This window comes from Hyla sarda, unplaced genomic scaffold (assembly GCF_029499605.1).
Source record: "Hyla sarda isolate aHylSar1 unplaced genomic scaffold, aHylSar1.hap1 scaffold_219, whole genome shotgun sequence".
In the NCBI taxonomy this organism is placed as follows: domain Eukaryota; kingdom Metazoa; phylum Chordata; class Amphibia; order Anura; family Hylidae; genus Hyla; species Hyla sarda.
Window position 1 is genome coordinate 125695 of NW_026608861.1, and position 18946 is coordinate 144640.

The window sequence follows — 18946 nt, forward strand, 5'->3', positions numbered from 1 at the left end:
CCCTACCCCTTAATTCCCTGGTTGAACTTGATGGACATATGTCTTTTTTCGACCGTACTAACTATGTAACTATGTAACATAACATGGGGGGGGGGGGGGGTCTCCTGGCTGTTCACACAGGTGTGTCATTGCTGTACATTGACCATGCATTGCTTCTGTGGTATTGCAAAGGCAAAGACAAATGCTTCCAGCCATCCATTGCACTAATGGATTGGTCATCAGCTGGCTGTCTATGTCCCGCATCAATATAGACCAAAGTACAGAGGGTTAGGCTATGCTATTGTGCACCTACCTGATGCATCAGAAGGTGCGAGGCCCTTGCTAAATTCTGTGCACAGACTTTGAGATCTATACTTTAGACTGTATCTAAACCTGCTCCAACATGGACTGACATTCTGGCCTACTTTCAGCCGATGCGACTTGTCTGTCGCTGAACAGTCGCTTTTTATGTATTCAGCACCTATGTATAATGTTGTAAAAATGCTCTAGAAGCTAAAGTCGCAGAAATGTCACACATATTTGGCCTGCAACTTTCTGTGCGACAAATTCAGACAGGAAAAATCAGTATAAATCCTTAGAAAATTATCCCCCAGTGTCTCCATCTGCTGGCGGTATTGAATAAGCATTGCTGCACTGATGGGGTATGCATTAGACGAAAAAAAAGAAGAAAAAGAAGAATAATACGCCCAGAAAAGAGGCGAAAAGGAGAAAAACGTAAAAAAACTTGAAAAAAAAGTAAGAGGAAGAGAAGGGAAAAAAAGGTGGAAATGGGTTTAAAAGTGATTTCGGCGGAGAAATATATATATATATATATATATATATATATATATATATATATACGCGCACACACACACATATATATAAACGTATTCTCCGTTGAGATATTGCAAGCCGCTGCTGTGTCCCAGGCCCAGGAGCCTTAGCACTGTGCTGTGATGTCACTCAATACCACTGACATCACTAGGTGTAAACAACATCTCTCCTTTGCTGTGTATGTGACTATGGAGCTGTTTGGTGATGTCGTCTATTATGGCCTTCATAGAAGCAACAGGAGATTGTTGCATCCATCTAGAACCCTCAGAACTACAGTGCTATGATGTCACTCACTTCCACAGGCCTTGCAGAGTGTAAACAACAACAACACCAGCTTTGTTGTGTATGTAACCATAGGGATTTGTGATGTCACCTAGAACCTTCACAGCAGCGACAGCTTTATGAGGAGCATCAGCACTGCTCTGCCTGAGCAGAACCATCACCGCCATAGGTTGTCAAATAACCCGGGTTTAACCCACACAGGTAAGTCCAATGGGGTGCAGGCATGTCCTCTATGCTTACAGCTTCCCGTGGGTGTTGGTTTGATACCGTTTGGGGACAGCCAAGGAGGCATCTGCAGGCAACAAAGGTAGGTGTGTGCTTGTGTGTGTGTTTCCTATGCAGATCCTAAGCCCAGTGTCACATGCAAGTAGGAGGAGTAAGAAGGGTTCCTGCAAATCCGGGTTATGGATTGCATTTAAAAAGGCCCCGTGGGAGTGCAATGGGCCCCTGTCTTGCTGCTTAGCAATAATGGTATGGGTTTAGGTTCTGCTGTGTGTACTGGTGGTTGACTGCCCCCCAGCCCAGAGTGTGCATGGAAAATTGTCTGGCAGCCTCCCTGACAGCAAGCAGTGATAGTGCCCATGAAGGGCACCTTGTTGGGCCCGCCCCTTTCACGGTTATCGCTTCTCGGTCTTTTGGCTAAGATCAAGTGTAGTATCTGTTCTTATCAGTTTAATATCTGATACGTCCCCTATCTGGGGACCATATATTAAATGGATTTTTGAGAACGGGGGCCGATTTCGAAGCTTGCTTCCGTCGCCCTATGCATTGACCCGATATGGCAGTATCTTCGGGTACAGTGCACCACCCCCTTACAGGGTTAAAAAGAAAGATTCCTACTTTCATTGCTACCTGCTTGCTGGCTAGCCAGCTAGCCAGCCCTGTGGGCCTTGCTGCTGCTGCAGCCAAAAAACAAAAGGTGGTGCTTCTGCTGCTTCTGCTTCTGCTTGTGTCTGGCCGCTGTTGGAGCGTCCAGGCACAGGACTTCTGCTGCTGCTGACTAAATGGCCTCCTTAATTGGATCATTTGAGTAGCCAGCACACCTGTGCAGGTAGGGCATGACATGATAGGCAGCTGCCTTGATAGCGGGTGGGTGCTGAATGTTCCTAATTGACAAAATAAGATTAATGCTTATGAAGAAATATAAAATCTCATCCCTTCCCCAATATCGCGCCACACCCCTACCCCTTAATTCCCTGGTTGAACTTGATGGACATATGTCTTTTTTTCGACCGTACTAACTATGTAACTATGTAACATAACATGGGGGGGGGGGGGGGTCTCCTGGCTGTTCACACAGGTGTGTCATTGCTGTACATTGACCATGCATTGCTTCTGTGGTATTGCAAAGGCAAAGACAAATGCTTCCAGCCATCCATTGCACTAATGGATTGGTCATCAGCTGGCTGTCTATGTCCCGCATCAATATAGACCAAAGTACAGAGGGTTAGGCTATGCTATTGTGCACCTACCTGATGCATCAGAAGGTGCGAGGCCCTTGCTAAATTCTGTGCACAGACTTTGAGATCTATACTTTAGACTGTATCTAAACCTGCTCCCAACATGGACTGACATTCTGGCCTACTTTCAGCCGATGCGACTTGTCTGTCGCTGAACAGTCGCTTTTTATGTATTCAGCACCTATGTATAATGTTGTAAAAATGCTCTAGAAGCTAAAGTCGCAGAAATGTCACACATATTTGGCCTGCAACTTTCTGTGCGACAAATTCAGACAGGAAAAATCAGTATAAATCCTTAGAAAATTATCCCCCAGTGTCTCCATCTGCTGGCGGTATTGAATAAGCATTGCTGCACTGATGGGGTATGCATTAGACGAAAAAAAAGAAGAAAAAGAAGAATAATACGCCCAGAAAAGAGGCGAAAAGGAGAAAAACGTAAAAAAAAACGTGAAAAAAAAGTAAGAGGAAGAGAAGGGAAAAAAAGGTGGAAATGGGTTTAAAAGTGATTTCGGCGGAGAAATATATATAGATATATATATAATATATATATATATATATATATATAAATATATATACGCGCACACACACACACATATATATAAACGTATTCTCCGTTGAGATATTGCAGCCGCTGCTGTGTCCAGGCCCAGGAGCCTTAGCACTGTGCTGTGATGTCACTCAATACCACTGACATCACTAGGTGTAAACAACATCTCCTCCTTTGCTGTGGTATGTGACTATGGAGCTGTTTGGTGATGTCGTCTATTATGGCCTTCATAGAAGCAACAGGAGATTGTTGCATCCATCTAGAACCCTCAGAACTACAGTGCTATGATGTCACTCACTTCCACAGGCCTTGCAGAGTGTAAACAACAACAACCCAGCTTTGTTGTGTATGTAACCATAGGGATTTGTGATGTCACCTAGAACCTTCACAGCAGCGACAGCTTTATGAGGAGCATCAGCACTGCTCTGCCTGAGCAGAACCATCACCGCCATAGGTTGTCAAATAACCCGGGTTTAACCCACACAGGTATGTCCAATGGGGTGCAGGCATGTCCTCTATGCTTACAGCTTCCCGTGGGTGTTGGTTTGATACCGTTTGGGGACAGCCAAGGAGGCATCTGCAGGCAACAAAGGTAGGTGTGTGCTTGTGTGTGTGTTTCCTATGCAGATCCTAAGCCCAGTGTCACATGCAAGTAGGAGGAGTAAGGAAGGGTTTCTGGCAAATCCGGGTTATGGATTGCATTTAAAAAGGCCCCGTGGGAGTGCAATGGGCCCCTGTCTTGCTGCTTAGCAATAATGGTATGGGTTTAGGTCTGCTGTGTGTACTGGTGGTTGACTGCCCCCCAGCCCAGAGTGTGCATGGAAAATTGTCTGGCAGCCTCCCTGACAGCAAGCAGTGATAGTGCCCATGAAGGGCACCTTGTTGGGGCCGCCCCTTTCACGGTTATCGCTTCTCGGCCTTTTGGCTAAGATCAAGTGTAGTATCTGTTCTTATCAGTTTAATATCTGATACGTCCCCTATCTGGGGACCATATATTAAATGGATTTTTGAGAACGGGTGCCGATTTCGAAGCTTGCTTCCGTCGCCCTATGCATTGACCCGATATGGCAGTATCTTCGGGTACAGTGCACCACCCCCTTACAGGGTTAAAAAGAAAGATTCCTACTTTCATTGCTACCTGCTTGCTGGCTAGCCAGCTAGCCAGCCCTGTGGGCCTTGCTGCTGCTGCAGCCAAAAGACAAAAGGTGGTGCTGCTGCTGCTTCTGCTGCTTCTGCTTGTGTCTGGCCGCTGTTGGAGCGTCCAGGCACAGGACTTCTGCTGCTGCTGACTAAATGGCCTCCTTAATTGGATCATTTGAGTAGCCAGCACACCTGTGCAGGTAGGGCATGACATGATAGGCAGCTGCCTTGATAGCGGGTGGGTGCTGAATGTTCCTAATTGACAAAATAAGATTAATGCTTATGAAGAAATATAAAATCTCATCCCTTCCCCAATATCGCGCCACACCCCCTACCCCTTAATTCCCTGGTTGAACTTGATGGACATATGTCTTTTTCGACCGTACTAACTATGTAACTATGTAACATAACATGGGGGGGGGGGGGGGTCTCCTGGCTGTTCACACAGGTGTGTCATTGCTGTACATTGACCATGCATTGCTTCTGTGGTATTGCAAAGGCAAAGACAAATGCTTCCAGCCATCCATTGCACTAATGGATTGGTCATCAGCTGGCTGTCTATGTCCCGCATCAATATAGACCAAAGTACAGAGGGTTAGGCTATGCTATTGTGCACCTACCTGATGCATCAGAAGGTGCGAGGCCCTTGCTAAATTCTGTGCACAGACTTTGAGATCTATACTTTAGACTGTATCTAAACCTGCTCCAACATGGACTGACATTCTGGCCTACTTTCAGCCGATGCGACTTGTCTGTCGCTGAACAGTCGCTTTTTATGTATTCAGCACCTATGTATAATGTTGTAAAAATGCTCTAGAAGCTAAAGTCGCAGAAATGTCACACATATTTGGCCTGCAACTTTCTGTGCGACAAATTCAGACAGGAAAAATCAGTATAAATCCTTAGAAAATTATCCCCCAGTGTCTCCATCTGCTGGCGGTATTGAATAAGCATTGCTGCACTGATGGGGTATGCATTAGACGAAAAAAAAGAAGAAAAAGAAGAATTAATACGCCCAGAAAAGAGGCGAAAAGGAGAAAAACGTAAAAAAACTTGAAAAAAAAGTAAGAGGAAGAGAAGGGAAAAAAAGGTGGAAATGGGTTTAAAAGTGATTTCGGCGGAGAAATATATATATATATATATATATATATATATATATATATATATATATATACGCGCACACACACACATATATATAAACGTATTCTCCGTTGAGATATTGCAGCCGCTGCTGTGTCCAGGCCCAGGAGCCTTAGCACTGTGCTGTGATGTCACTCAATACCACTGACATCACTAGGTGTAAACAACATCTCTCCTTTGCTGTGTATGTGACTATGGAGCTGTTTGGGTGATGTCGTCTATTATGGCCTTCATAGAAGCAACAGGAGATTGTTGCATCCATCTAGAACCCTCAGAACTACAGTGCTATGATGTCACTCACTTCCACAGGCCTTGCAGAGTGTAAACAACAACAACCCAGCTTTGTTGTGTATGTAACCATAGGGATTTGTGATGTCACCTAGAACCTTCACAGCAGCGACAGCTTTATGAGGAGCATCAGCACTGCTCTGCCTGAGCAGAACCATCACCGCCATAGGTTGTCAAATAACCCGGGTTTAACCCACACAGGTAAGTCCAATGGGGTGCAGGCATGTCCTCTATGCTTACAGCTTCCCGTGGGTGTTGGTTTGATACCGTTTGGGGACAGCCAAGGAGGCATCTGCAGGCAACAAAGGTAGGGTGTGTGCTTGTGTGTGTGTTTCCTATGCAGATCCTAAGCCCAGTGTCACATGCAAGTAGGAGGAGTAAGAAGGGTTCCTGGCAAATCCGGGGTTATGGATTGCATTTAAAAAGGCCCCGTGGGAGTGCAATGGGCCCCTGTCTTGCTGCTTAGCAATAATGGTATGGGTTTAGGTTCTGCTGTGTGTACTGGTGGTTGACTGCCCCCCAGCCCAGAGTGTGCATGGAAAATTGTCTGGCAGCCCTCCCTGACAGGCAAGCAGTGATAGTGCCCATGAAGGGCACCTTGTTGGGCCCGCCCCTTTCACGGTTATCGCTTCTCGGTCTTTTGGCTAAGATCAAGTGTAGTATCTGTTCTTATCAGTTTAATATCTGATACGTCCCCTATCTGGGGACCATATATTAAATGGATTTTTGAGAACGGGGGCCGATTTCGAAGCTTGCTTCCGTCGCCCCTATGCATTGACCCGATATGGCAGTATCTTCGGGTACAGTGCACCACCCCCTTACAGGGTTAAAAAGAAAGATTCCTACTTTCATTGCTACCTGCTTGCTGGCTAGCCAGCTAGCCAGCCCTGTGGGGCCTTGCTGCTGCTGCAGCCAAAAAAACAAAAGGTGGTGCTTCTGCTGCTTCTGCTTCTGCTTGTGTCTGGCCGCTGTTGGAGCGTCCAGGCACAGGACTTCTGCTGCTGCTGACTAAATGGCCCTCCTTAATTGGATCATTTGAGTAGCCAGCACACCTGTGCAGGTAGGGCATGACATGATAGGCAGCTGCCTTGATAGCGGGTGGGTGCTGAATGTTCCTAATTGACAAAATAAGATTAATGCTTATGAAGAAATATTAAAATCTCATCCCTTCCCCAATATCGCGCCACACACCCCTACCCCTTAATTCCCCTGGTTGAACTTGATGGACATATGTCTTTTTTCGACCGTACTAACTATGTAACTATGTAACATAACATGGGGGGGGGGGGGGTCTCCTGGCTGTTACATTGCTTCTGTGGTATTGCAAAGGCAAAGACAAATGCTTCCAGCCATCCATTGCACTAATGGATTGGTCATCAGCTGGCTGTCTATGTCCCGCATCAATATAGACCAAAGTACAGAGGGTTAGGCTATGCTATTGTGCACCTACCTGATGCATCAGAAGGTGCGAGGCCCTTGCTAAATTCTGTGCACAGACTTTGAGATCTATACTTTAGACTGTATCTAAACCTGCTCCAACATGGACTGACATTCTGGCCTACTTTCAGCCGATGCGACTTGTCTGTCGCTGAACAGTCGCTTTTTATGTATTCAGCACCTATGTATAATGTTGTAAAAATGCTCTAGAAGCTAAAGTCGCAGAAATGTCACACATATTTGGCCTGCAACTTTCTGTGCGACAAATTCAGACAGGAAAAATCAGTATAAATCCTTAGAAAATTATCCCCCAGTGTCTCCATCTGCTGGCGGTATTGAATAAGCATTGCTGCACTGATGGGGTATGCATTAGACGAAAAAAAAGAAGAAAAAGAAGAATAATACGCCCAGAAAAGAGGCGAAAAGGAGAAAAACGTAAAAAAACGTGAAAAAAAAGTAAGAGGAAGAGAAGGGAAAAAAAGGTGGAAATGGGTTTAAAAGTGATTTCGGCGGAGAAATATATATAGATATATATATATATATATATATATATATATATATATATATATATATACGCGCACACACACACATATATATAAACGTATTCTCCGTTGAGATATTGCAGCCGCTGCTGTGTCCAGGCCCAGGAGCCTTAGCACTGTGCTGTGATGTCACTCAATACCACTGACATCACTAGGTGTAAACAACATCTCTCCTTTGCTGTGTATGTGACTATGGAGCTGTTTGGTGATGTCGTCTATTATGGCCTTCATAGAAGCAACAGGAGATTGTTGCATCCATCTAGAACCCTCAGAACTACAGTGCTATGATGTCACTCACTTCCACAGGCCTTGCAGAGTGTAAACAACAACAACCCAGCTTTGTTGTGTATGTAACCATAGGGATTTGTGATGTCACCTAGAACCTTCACAGCAGCGACAGCTTTATGAGGAGCATCAGCACTGCTCTGCCTGAGCAGAACCATCACCGCCATAGGTTGTCAAATAACCCGGGTTTAACCCACACAGGTAAGTCCAATGGGGTGCAGGCATGTCCTCTATGCTTACAGCTTCCCGTGGGTGTTGGTTTGATACCGTTTGGGGACAGCCAAGGAGGCATCTGCAGGCAACAAAGGTAGGTGTGTGCTTGTGTGTGTGTTTCCTATGCAGATCCTAAGCCCAGTGTCACATGCAAGTAGGAGGAGTAAGAAGGGTTTCTGGCAAATCCGGGTTATGGATTGCATTTAAAAAGGCCCCGTGGGAGTGCAATGGGCCCCTGTCTTGCTGCTTAGCAATAATGGTATGGGTTTAGGTTCTGCTGTGTGTACTGGTGGTTGACTGCCCCCCAGCCCAGAGTGTGCATGGAAAATTGTCTGGCAGCCTCCCTGACAGCAAGCAGTGATAGTGCCCATGAAGGGCACCTTGTTGGGCCCGCCCCTTTCACGGTTATCGCTTCTCGGCCTTTTGGCTAAGATCAAGTGTAGTATCTGTTCTTATCAGTTTAATATCTGATACGTCCCCTATCTGGGGACCATATATTAAATGGATTTTTGAGAACGGGTGCCGATTTCGAAGCTTGCTTCCGTCGCCCTATGCATTGACCCGATATGGCAGTATCTTCGGGTACAGTGCACCACCCCCTTACAGGGTTAAAAAGAAAGATTCCTACTTTCATTGCTACCTGCTTGCTGGCTAGCCAGCTAGCCAGCCCTGTGGGCCTTGCTGCTGCTGCAGCCAAAAGACAAAAGGTGGTGCTGCTGCTGCTTCTGCTGCTTCTGCTTGTGTCTGGCCGCTGTTGGAGCGTCCAGGCACAGGACTTCTGCTGCTGCTGACTAAATGGCCTCCTTAATTGGATCATTTGAGTAGCCAGCACACCTGTGCAGGTAGGGCATGACATGATAGGCAGCTGCCTTGATAGCGGGTGGGTGCTGAATGTTCCTAATTGACAAAATAAGATTAATGCTTATGAAGAAATATAAAATCTCATCCCTTCCCCAATATCGCGCCACACCCCTACCCCTTAATTCCCTGGTTGAACTTGATGGACATATGTCTTTTTTCGACCGTACTAACTATGTAACTATGTAACATAACATGGGGGGGGGGGGGGGTCTCCTGGCTGTTCACACAGGTGTGTCATTGCTGTACATTGACCATGCATTGCTTCTGTGGTATTGCAAAGGCAAAGACAAATGCTTCCAGCCATCCATTGCACTAATGGATTGGTCATCAGCTGGCTGTCTATGTCCCGCATCAATATAGACCAAAGTACAGAGGGTTAGGCTATGCTATTGTGCACCTACCTGATGCATCAGAAGGTGCGAGGCCCTTGCTAAATTCTGTGCACAGACTTTGAAATCTATACTTTAGACTGTATCTAAACCTGCTCCAACATGGACTGACATTCTGGCCTACTTTCAGCCGATGCGACTTGTCTGTCGCTGAACAGTCGCTTTTTATGTATTCAGCACCTATGTATAATGTTGTAAAAATGCTCTAGAAGCTAAAGTCACAGAAATGTCACACATATTTGGCCTGCAACTTTCTGTGCGACAAATTCAGACAGGAAAAATCAGTATAAATCCTTAGAAAATTATCCCCCAGTGTCTCCATCTGCTGGCGGTATTGAATAAGCATTGCTGCACTGATGGGGTATGCATTAGACGAAAAAAAAGAAGAAAAAGAAGAATAATACGCCCAGAAAAGAGGCGAAAAGGAGAAAAACGTAAAAAAACGTGAAAAAAAAGTAAGAGGAAGAGAAGGGAAAAAAAGGTGGAAATGGGTTTAAAAGTGATTTCGGCGGAGAAATATATATATATATATATATATATATATATATATATATATATATATACGCGCACACACACACATATATATATAAACGTATTCTCCGTTGAGATATTGCAGCCGCTGCTGTGTCCAGGCCCAGGAGCCTTAGCACTGTGCTGTGATGTCACTCAATACCACTGACATCACTAGGTGTAAACAACATCTCTCCTTTGCTGTGTATGTGACTATGGAGCTGTTTGGTGATGTCGTCTATTATGGCCTTCATAGAAGCAACAGGAGATTGTTGCATCCATCTAGAACCCTCAGAACTACAGTGCTATGATGTCACTCACTTCCACAGGCCTTGCAGAGTGTAAACAACAACAACCCAGCTTTGTTGTGTATGTAACCATAGGGATTTGTGATGTCACCTAGAACCTTCACAGCAGCGACAGCTTTATGAGGAGCATCAGCACTGCTCTGCCTGAGCAGAACCATCACCGCCATAGGTTGTCAAATAACCCGGGTTTAACCCACACAGGTAAGTCCAATGGGGTGCAGGCATGTCCTCTATGCTTACAGCTTCCCGTGGGTGTTGGTTTGATACCGTTTGGGGACAGCCAAGGAGGCATCTGCAGGCAACAAAGGTAGGTGTGTGCTTGTGTGTGTGTTTCCTATGCAGATCCTAAGCCCAGTGTCACATGCAAGTAGGAGGAGTAAGAAGGGTTTCTGGCAAATCCGGGTTATGGATTGCATTTAAAAAGGCCCCGTGGGAGTGCAATGGGCCCCTGTCTTGCTGCTTAGCAATAATGGTATGGGTTTAGGTTCTGCTGTGTGTACTGGTGGTTGACTGCCCCCCAGCCCAGAGTGTGCATGGAAAATTGTCTGGCAGCCTCCCTGACAGCAAGCAGTGATAGTGCCCATGAAGGGCACCTTGTTGGGCCCGCCCCTTTCACGGTTATCGCTTCTCGGCCTTTTGGCTAAGATCAAGTGTAGTATCTGTTCTTATCAGTTTAATATCTGATACGTCCCCTATCTGGGGACCATATATTAAATGGATTTTTGAGAACGGGGGCCGATTTCGAAGCTTGCTTCCGTCGCCCTATGCATTGACCCGATATGGCAGTATCTTCGGGTACAGTGCACCACCCCCTTACAGGGTTAAAAAGAAAGATTCCTACTTTCATTGCTACCTGCTTGCTGGCTAGCCAGCTAGCCAGCCCTGTGGGCCTTGCTGCTGCTGCAGCCAAAAAACAAAAGATGGTGCTGCTGCTGCTTCTGCTGCTTCTGCTTCTGCTTGTGTCTGGCCGCTGTTGGAGCGTCCAGGCACAGGACTTCTGCTGCTGCTGACTAAATGGCCTCCTTAATTGGATCATTTGAGTAGCCAGCACACCTGTGCAGGTAGGGCATGACATGATAGGCAGCTGCCTTGATAGCGGGTGGGTGCTGAATGTTCCTAATTGACAAAATAAGATTAATGCTTATGAAGAAATATAAAATCTCATCCCTTCCCCAATATCGCGCCACACCCCTACCCCTTAATTCCCTGGTTGAACTTGATGGACATATGTCTTTTTTCGACCGTACTAACTATGTAACTATGTAACATAACATGGGGGGGGGGGGGGTCTCCTGGCTGTTCACACAGGTGTGTCATTGCTGTACATTGACCATGCATTGCTTCTGTGGTATTGCAAAGGCAAAGACAAATGCTTCCAGCCATCCATTGCACTAATGGATTGGTCATCAGCTGGCTGTCTATGTCCCGCATCAATATAGACCAAAGTACAGAGGGTTAGGCTATGCTATTGTGCACCTACCTGATGCATCAGAAGGTGCGAGGCCCTTGCTAAATTCTGTGCACAGACTTTGAGATCTATACTTTAGACTGTATCTAAACCTGCTCCAACATGGACTGACATTCTGGCCTACTTTCAGCCGATGCGACTTGTCTGTCGCTGAACAGTCGCTTTTTATGTATTCAGCACCTATGTATAATGTTGTAAAAATGCTCTAGAAGCTAAAGTCGCAGAAATGTCACACATATTTGGCCTGCAACTTTCTGTGCGACAAATTCAGACAGGAAAAATCAGTATAAATCCTTAGAAAATTATCCCCCAGTGTCTCCATCTGCTGGCGGTATTGAATAAGCATTGCTGCACTGATGGGGTATGCATTAGACGAAAAAAAAGAAGAAAAAGAAGAATAATACGCCCAGAAAAGAGGCGAAAAGGAGAAAAACGTAAAAAAACGTGAAAAAAAAGTAAGAGGAAGAGAAGGGAAAAAAAGGTGGAAATGGGGTTAAAAGTGATTTCGGCGGAGAAATATATATATATATATATATATATATATATATATATACGCGCACACACACACATATATAGAAACGTATTCTCCGTTGAGATATTGCAGCCGCTGCTGTGTCCAGGCCCAGGAGCCTTAGCACTGTGCTGTGATGTCACTCAATACCACTGACATCACTAGGTGTAAACAACATCTCTCCTTTGCTGTGTATGTGACTATGGAGCTGTTTGGTGATGTCGTCTATTATGGCCTTCATAGAAGCAACAGGAGATTGTTGCATCCATCTAGAACCCTCAGAACTACAGTGCTATGATGTCACTCACTTCCACAGGCCTTGCAGAGTGTAAACAACAACAACCCAGCTTTGTTGTGTATGTAACCATAGGGATTTGTGATGTCACCTAGAACCTTCACAGCAGCGACAGCTTTATGAGGAGCATCAGCACTGCTCTGCCTGAGCAGAACCATCACCGCCATAGGTTGTCAAATAACCCGGGTTTAACCCACACAGGTAAGTCCAATGGGGTGCAGGCATGTCCTCTATGCTTACAGCTTCCCGTGGGTGTTGGTTTGATACCGTTTGGGGACAGCCAAGGAGGCATCTGCAGGCAACAAAGGTAGGTGTGTGCTTGTGTGTGTGTTTCCTATGCAGATCCTAAGCCCAGTGTCACATGCAAGTAGGAGGAGTAAGAAGGGTTCCTGGCAAATCCGGGTTATGGATTGCATTTAAAAAGGCCCCGTGGGAGTGCAATGGGCCCCTGTCTTGCTGCTTAGCAATAATGGTATGGGTTTAGGTTCTGCTGTGTGTACTGGTGGTTGACTGCCCCCCCAGCCCAGAGTGTGCATGGAAAATTGTCTGGCAGCCTCCCTGACAGCAAGCAGTGATAGTGCCCATGAAGGGCACCTTGTTGGGCCCGCCCCTTTCACGGTTATCGCTTCTCGGCCTTTTGGCTAAGATCAAGTGTAGTAATACAGGAGATCTGGTCAGAAGGTACTCGGGTACCCCTCTCCTCGGCCTTGTGGGATCGCCCAGGTTTATTGCCTGGGCTTCACCCACTTGTTGCTATTGGGGAGAGGGCCTAGTCCCAGGGTAACGAGTGGCGATCGCCTCTCAAGACCTTCGGGTGGAGAGAGGTTAGAACCATGGATGATGATCCGGATCCAGGTTCTGTGCCGGCATACGCAAGGATCAAAAACACCGTGAGAGTCATTCTCACGGATGATACCAAAAGGGCGGACGATTTGAAATTCGTAGTAGAGGACGTGCTCGGAGGAGTTTTCGGAATACAGAAGGGCGAGATATTGGCAATCCAGGACTACCCGAAGCGTAAAATTTTTGATGTGACGTTCACACAAAATGGCATCCACAGAGATTTTGTTACCAGAGCTGCTGCGAGTAAAGACAAAAAGCTTCAGGGTGTCCGGATTATTGAGCACGTTCTAGACGATATTAAGCTGGTGGTAGTAAAGATGTATTCCCCTTTCGCCAACCTACACGATGTTGAGTTGTTTTTACAAGTCTATTTTAGTAAGGTTGAGTGCAGAGGAAAAATCATGAACAGCTGTGGCATCTGGACATCTAAGTGGAGATTTCAGGTTACATGCAAAAAAGATGACAGATTGCCAGGGGGAATACAACTACCACCAGCTCGTTTTAAAATAAATAATATGTGTGGCGACCTCTTTTATGCGGGGATGCCAAGCTACTGCAGGAAGTGTCACAGATATGGACACACAAAAGAAAACTGTGAAAGTACATGCAAAAAATGTGGTAGCACACAGCACGAGACAGAGAAATGCACAAGAGGAGGGAGGTGCAATTTCTGTCAACAATTCGGTCACCTTTTCTCCTCTTGTCCCCACAGACATAGGACGGAGCAGCAGTGGCAACCCTGGAGGCAGCAAGGACAGAAACCGGGACACCAGCCGAGGCAAGCAGAGCCAGTGATTACCCCCCCACAAGAGGTAAGCGGTGAGATGGAGAAGGAGAAAGACCCCCCTCAGGCAAAAGGAGGGGACCCTAAAGAGCAGAGGATGGCCAAAAAACGTGCAAGTGGTGAAAAAACTGGCCCCCAGGAGCATGCTGGGTTAAGAGAGGAGCGGACGGCGGCCGAATCCGCTCCTCAGCAACCTCTGGCTCAGGGTCCCCCTGAGAGCGATGATCCAGGTGGAGAGGTGAAGGTTAAAAGGCGGAGGGGCTCCAGAAGACTCTATTCGGAGGCGGTCCAGGGGGAGCCGATGGAAGTACCTGCGGATGCAGGGAACCCAAGTGACGTTCCTCCACAGGTCCCCATAGGGGATACCCCCCCTCCTCCCTGCCAGGAGGAGGTTTCAGGGGTGACCGTCTCTGAGGTACCAGAGACGGAACTAAGTGAACACCCGACCCCTATGGAGGGGCAAGAGGTGGAAGAACCCAATGAGTCTGGAGCCCTGATTGCCAGGATGCCCGAGAACAACTATGCCTCAATCATGATGGAGGAGGGGGGTCGGCTGAGTGATGGTGCCTCCTCTCCTGCTTCCTCTATGCGTACAGTTGAGTCAGATTTTGGGGGGTATGAGGCTTCGGAGGGGGAATCAGAGGTGTAAGACGTTTTCTTGTACATTCCCATGGCTGAGTTGTCCGGTCTGTCCTTGAACGTGAGAAGTGTGAGCGCCAGAGTAAGAAGGGTTGCCCTATTTAATTACTTGTCGGTTTTTGCTGCTTCCGTCCTTTTCCTGCAGGAATGTGGCATCCCGCACAGATTAAATTATAAAGAATATGAAGATGATTGGGTGCACGGTCCATCAGTCTGGTCTGGATCAAATGAGTCCAGATCAGCAGGGGTCGCCATACTTTTTAAAGGGAACGTTTTAATTGAGAGTTTTAACGAAATTTTACCAGGCAGAATTTTATTGGTCAGCGCTTTTATTAATGGTATTAAATGGCAGTTTTTAAATTTTTATGGTTCTCCTGATAAGAATGAAAGAATAAAAATGTTGGAGATTTTACCCCTTTTTATTAACAATTCTAGTCCTCTTGTTTTATCAGGTGATTTTAATTGTATTTTAAGGGGAGAACGCCGTTTTTCGAACGCAGTGAGTAGGAACTATGATAAGACGTCTTTTATGTTAAAAAACTTGATTTTAGATTTTAATCTCACTGATGTTTTTAAAAAATGTAATTTTAACGTACCAGAGGAAGACGGTGTTACCTGGAGCAATGCAAGCTGTAGCTCCAGGATAGATTTTATTTTTTGTTCTTATCAAGTACTGCCTTTTAACTGTGATCTTTTTACCAATGTTTTTTCTGACCATAAATTATTGTATTTTAAAGTTAAAAGTGATTTTAAAAGGAGAACTGGTAGGAATGCCTGGAAGTTAAACGTGTCCCTTTTTGAAGATCCGCAGGTTTTATCAGATTTTATCACCTTTTACAAGGAATGCAGACGAGTAAAAGACCCCAACACTCCCACCAGTATCTGGTGGGAAAAAATGAAACTAAAAATAAAAGAATTTTTTATCCGTGTTGGGGTTAGGAAAGCTAAAGAAAAACGTGAATTTTATAATATCCTAAATACTCGTCTGCAAACCCTGTACAAATTCAGAGCACATGGGATGGAGGTGGAGAAGGAGGTACATGATCTTAAAAAAGAAATAACTAAGTGCCTGGAGCAGAAAGGAAAAGAAATTATCTTTAGGTCTCGAATACAGCATCTTGAGGAAAACGAGACCTGCTCCAGGTATTTTTTTAAGAAAATACATGAAAATAGAAGGTTAATAGAAAACATTGAAGGAGTGAATGATGTACAGGGTATTTTAAAAAAGGTGCAAGAGTTTTATGCGGATCTTTTTAATGTAAAACACATTGATGAATGTTTTATGAATGACTCGTTAAAGGAGATCACCAATTTTTTAGATCCTGTCTCACAGTCTTTTTTATTGCAGAATATTTCAGAGCAGGAGATTTTAGAGACCGTCAAGAGTTTTAAAACAGGTAAAGTGCCTGGGCCGGATGGTATACCCATTGAATTTTATGTTACTTTTTATGGTATTTTAAAAGAAGATTTGTTCTCCCTTTTTACGGAAGTCTTTAAGTCTAAAATCCTCCCAGGCTCATGGAAGAAGGGTGATGTCTCCCTGCTATTCAAAAAGGGAGACCGGTCGGAACTCAAAAACTGGAGACCAATCACCCTTCTGAACTGCGACTATAAAATAATGGCGAAACTGTGTGCTAACCGCTTAAAGAACGTAATCCATAAAATAATTCATACAAACCAAGTCTGTGGGGTGCCTGGGAGGAGTTTATGGGAGAACCTAAACCTTTTAAAGGATGTAATTAGCGACACCAAATTAAGAAAAGGAAAGCTGGCGGTTTTATCCATAGATTTTGAAAAAGCTTTCGACAGGGTGTCACATTTTTATCTTTTTAAGGTTTTAGAGAAAATGGGTATACCTGATGGCTTTTTATTGTCTCTTAGAGCTTTTTATGATAACTGTACTAGTAAAATTTTAGTAAATGGTTTTAAGACACAGGGCGTGATTTTAAATTCCGGAGTGAAGCAGGGGTGTCCCTTGTCCCCACTACTCTTCATTTGCGCAATAGAGCCTCTTTTATGTACAATACGAAAGGATAAGCAGATCCATGGAGTCCCCCTGCCAGGAGGAGGGGGACTAGAGGCGAAGGTAGTGGGGTACATGGACGATGTTGCGGTGTTTTGCAGGGACACCCCATCGCTTCAGAAGACGCTAAAACAGATTCAATATTTTAATTGTGCCTCCGGTTTTAAAGTCAATTTTAACAAAAGTAACATTTTAAACATAGGCGGAATGCCTTTGTATGATGTGCCCGTCCCTGTGTCTGAGTCGGTGCAGATTTTAGGTGTCTCCTTTGACGAGTCTAATAATGGTTTTAATAGCTGGGACTTGGTGGCTCAAAAAATAAGCAAGAAAATATGTATGTGGAACATGCGAGAACTTACAATGGAAGGGAAGGTTTTAATTACAAAAATGGTGCTTTTACCTATTTTATTGTATTTAAGTCTGGTTTTCCCACCCCCCGAAATGGTTCTAAAGAAAATAACAAAAGCTTGTTTTACTTTCTTTTGGAGTTCTAAGAGCGAAAAATTAAAGAGACAAATTGTGATAAAACCGAACTCCAGGGGCGGTAAGGATTTTCCAGATTTTAAAGCTTTCCTTTTAATAAAGTTTTTTAGCATGTGTTTTACTACTGTTTTTAAAGATAGCTACTGGTCTTATTTTGTTCGTTTTAATACTGGTTATTTTATGCGGAGGAACGGCTGGTTTTCTACAGTTTTAAGTTGCCCTTATTCTTTGAATTTACCCCCTCAATACATGATTTTAGGAAAAATTTTAAACTTATATAATTTTAAAGGTAAAAGTGTTCAGGATCTGTGCAATAGCAAAAAACTACTAAAGGAAATAAAAGAAACCAGTACCGTGACTCCCATCAAAAATTTTAACGAACAGAAGTATATACAGATTTGGAAGATGTTGAGTATTAATTATCTTTTTAATTCACAGAAGGACCTGGCCTGGAGCTGCGCACACGAGTGTCTTCCATGCCGGGCATTCCAGCACCGAAGAGGATTATCCAACTCTGCAACCTGCCCGAGGGAGGGATGCCGACAAGAGGAGACCGTGCACCATCTAATATGGACTTGTTTTTACTCGCAGAAAATATGGACAAAGATACTCCCTCTGGTAAAAAGGATAACTGGACTAAAAGACTTAAATATTGCAGTGGTTTTTTATGGTTGCCTGGAATGCCCAACACGGACTCAAGAGACTATTGCATGGAAGATCATAAACTGTGTGAAGGCAGCTCTGTGGAAGGCCAGGAATATTTTATTGTTCAAGCATGAGGTTTTATCTGTGAAGGACATTTTATCTATCTGTTTTTATGAAATGTACCAGTACTATCTTTTAGACAAGAAGAGATTTCCGCTTTTATCTAGAAAATGGTTTTTAAAAGAATGGAATTCTATCTTGTAAAGCCACCAAGTGCCCATTTTATGTTTTAATATCTTGTAAATATGTTATTTATATGTAACTGTATTTATTGACATATTTAGACAACTTTGTTAACATTATTTAATTTTTAATAAAGTTGCCCCCGTAAGGGTAGTCAAGTTAAAAAAAAAAAAAAAAAATCTGTTCTTATCAGTTTAATATCTGATACGTCCCCTATCTGGGGACCATATATTAAATGGATTTTTGAGAACGGGGGCCGATTTCGAAGCTTGCTTCCGTCGCCCTATGCATTGACCCGATATGGCAGTATCTTCGGGTACAGTGCACCACCCCCTTACAGGGTTAACAAGAAAGATTCCTACTTTCATTGCTACCTGCTTGCTGGCTAGCCAGCTAGCCAGCCCTGTGGGCCTTGCTGCTGCTGCAGCCAAAAAACAAAAGGTGGTGCTGCTGCTGCTTCTGCTGCTTCTGCTTCTGCTTGTGTCTGGCCGCTGTTGGAGCGTCCAGGCACAGGACTTCTGCTGCTGCTGACTAAATGGCCTCCTTAATTGGATCATTTGAGTATCCAGCACACCTGTGCAGGTAGGGCATGACATGATAGGCAGCTGCCTTGATAGCGGGTGGGTGCTGAATGTTCCTAATTGACAAAATAAGATTAATGCTTATGAAGAAATATAAAATCTCATCCCTTCCCCAATATCGCGCCACACCCCTACCCCTTAATTCCCTGGTTGAACTTGATGGACATATGTCTTTTTTCGACCGTACTAACTATGTAACTATGTAACATAACATGG

The 18946-nt window shown here is 44.7% G+C and overlaps 5 non-coding genes and 2 pseudogenes across 5 annotated transcripts; all 7 read left to right on the top strand.

Annotated features, from left to right (window-relative positions):
- Nucleotides 1-1714: 1714 nt before the first annotated feature.
- Nucleotides 1715-1905, top strand: LOC130320173 (U2 spliceosomal RNA). The gene has a single exon (XR_008866131.1). It is a non-coding gene; the product is annotated as a U2 spliceosomal RNA (small nuclear RNA).
- A 2102-nt stretch (nt 1906-4007) lies between these two features.
- On the top strand, nt 4008-4198 carry LOC130320164 (U2 spliceosomal RNA). The gene has a single exon (XR_008866123.1). It is a non-coding gene; the product is annotated as a U2 spliceosomal RNA (small nuclear RNA).
- A 2096-nt stretch (nt 4199-6294) lies between these two features.
- Nucleotides 6295-6486, top strand: LOC130320157 (U2 spliceosomal RNA). The gene has a single exon (XR_008866117.1). It is a non-coding gene; the product is annotated as a U2 spliceosomal RNA (small nuclear RNA).
- Nucleotides 6487-8554: 2068 nt separating this feature from the next.
- Nucleotides 8555-8745, top strand: LOC130320165 (U2 spliceosomal RNA). Its single transcript, XR_008866124.1, has one exon. It is a non-coding gene; the product is annotated as a U2 spliceosomal RNA (small nuclear RNA).
- A 2090-nt stretch (nt 8746-10835) lies between these two features.
- LOC130320239 (U2 spliceosomal RNA) lies at nt 10836-11026 on the top strand. Its single transcript, XR_008866174.1, has one exon. It is a non-coding gene; the product is annotated as a U2 spliceosomal RNA (small nuclear RNA).
- Nucleotides 11027-13110: 2084 nt separating this feature from the next.
- On the top strand, nt 13111-13243 carry LOC130320215 (U2 spliceosomal RNA; annotated as a pseudogene).
- Nucleotides 13244-18269: 5026 nt separating this feature from the next.
- On the top strand, nt 18270-18481 carry LOC130320193 (U2 spliceosomal RNA; annotated as a pseudogene).
- Nucleotides 18482-18946: the final 465 nt, after the last annotated feature.